Source organism: Cyphomyrmex costatus, unplaced genomic scaffold (assembly GCF_001594065.2).
Source record: "Cyphomyrmex costatus isolate MS0001 unplaced genomic scaffold, Ccosl1.0 scaffold743, whole genome shotgun sequence".
In the NCBI taxonomy this organism is placed as follows: domain Eukaryota; kingdom Metazoa; phylum Arthropoda; class Insecta; order Hymenoptera; family Formicidae; genus Cyphomyrmex; species Cyphomyrmex costatus.
The window spans coordinates 72,593-74,435 of record NW_017280315.1 but is presented as its reverse complement, the minus strand read 5'-3'; positions in this window follow the sequence as shown (position 1 = coordinate 74,435).

Here is a 1,843-nt window from a genome sequence, read left to right as displayed (position 1 = left end):
TCTTGTCGTGAGTGTGATGCAACATATGTAGGTCAAACTAGTAGGATTCTTAAAACTAGAATAGCAGAGCATAAGAATCACATTAATTGGAACACTCAACAACATTCAGTTATCACTGAACATAGAGTGAATTTCTCTCATGAATTCGATTGGGATGATGTGAGAATACTTGATGAGGAGATAATTTTAAACAAAAGACTGATTTCAGAAATGATACATATTCATCAACAAAAGAATAGTTTAAATTTACAGACGGATACAGATTTATTAGACAAAGCATACGATTGTTTATTTACTAATATTTGATTTTCATTTTCTTAATAACCTCACTTTAACTTTTAACTGACACAATTTTACTTCATTTATTATTATCATATAACCACTCGACATGATAACACGTTTTTATTGTTCGTGCATCTAACATATCATGTAAGTTAATTTATATTATAACACATTTATTTATTATTTTAATTTTTGTACTTATTTCATCAATTTCGATTTGAAGCATATTTATTGTAATATTTGATGTATACGATTCAATTCTTTGTTTTTACATTTTGACTTTTTTAATTATTTTTTATATTTCGATAATAAATCTCAATTATATTGTACAGTGTTCTAGGTAGCACTTTGATATTAAGTTAGATGTTACATATTGATAAGGATCCGAATTAGGATCGAAACGTATATAAACACAATAAAGGATTATTTGGCACACAACCAACAACCAGTGTTTGACTCGAATGGCATTACACCTCTTATTAGATTTGATAATTAGAATTAATAATTATATTTAATAAAAATTTCCAAATTCGCCCAGCCCACCGCCAAATGCAAGCGTATGGCTGAATAGGACTGCCCAGTGACGCGTTCCGCGCGCGTTCGTCGTCTAGACATGCGTTGCTTATAACAAGCAATTGTGAATCATGTTTTGACTCATGTCTAGCGACGACCATTTTTTGCCGCTTATTATAAACAACGCGAGCCTAACGACAGTTCATGTGCGCGGCGCGCCTCGCTAGGCGGTCCTATTGTGCCGCGCGTTTGCATTTAGCGGTGGGCTGAGCAAATTTGGATATTTTTATAATTTAATATTTCGTTAACTGTACACTGTATATTTTAATTCTTATAACAGTTTTTTAAATTCTTTTTCTTTTCTCTTCTTCTTTTCTTTTTAAACTTATACCGAATTTCTTTTATTTTGTGTCTGAAATAAAATTATAATATCTATTATAAAAATATTTTTATTAGTTATTTATTAAAAAATTTATGTACGCGCTATCCACGTTTTCATTTTTGTATTTTCGCTAGCTTTGTTACGCTCCCTCCTTCTGAAAAGGGCGCTACCTGCGTTCCCCTTCTCCTCAGCGTTCGCTCATCAGCGTTCGTTTCTGCGTACGTTTGCGTTTGTTCGTTTCCGTATCTGTTCGTGCGCCACTTCCGTTTTCTTCTTCCTAGTTCGTTTTCGTTCAAGCATGCAGCAGCATGATTTTTCTTTATGCTTATTCATAATCGTTTAAGTTTCTTCAAGATCACAGCACACAGTGCATTTTTGTTGTAAGCTAACCAAATATAGCAAGATCAATCAATTTACGTGTTGTTTATTTGTCAACACTGGTCCTTCGAGCATCGTTACAAGTTGCACCAAGCATAACCAATTAGTACGTGAGCCACGAGGCGATCCAAGGAGAACTTAGTACTACACATAGTGCAAAGAGGCACAAGTCTATTCATTCGGTTCTTCGAGTATTATACATTTGCAAACATAACCATTTATTACGTGGGCCACAAGGCCCTCTAGGAAAAAATAGCGCTACACATAGTGCAAAGGGGCACATGCCCG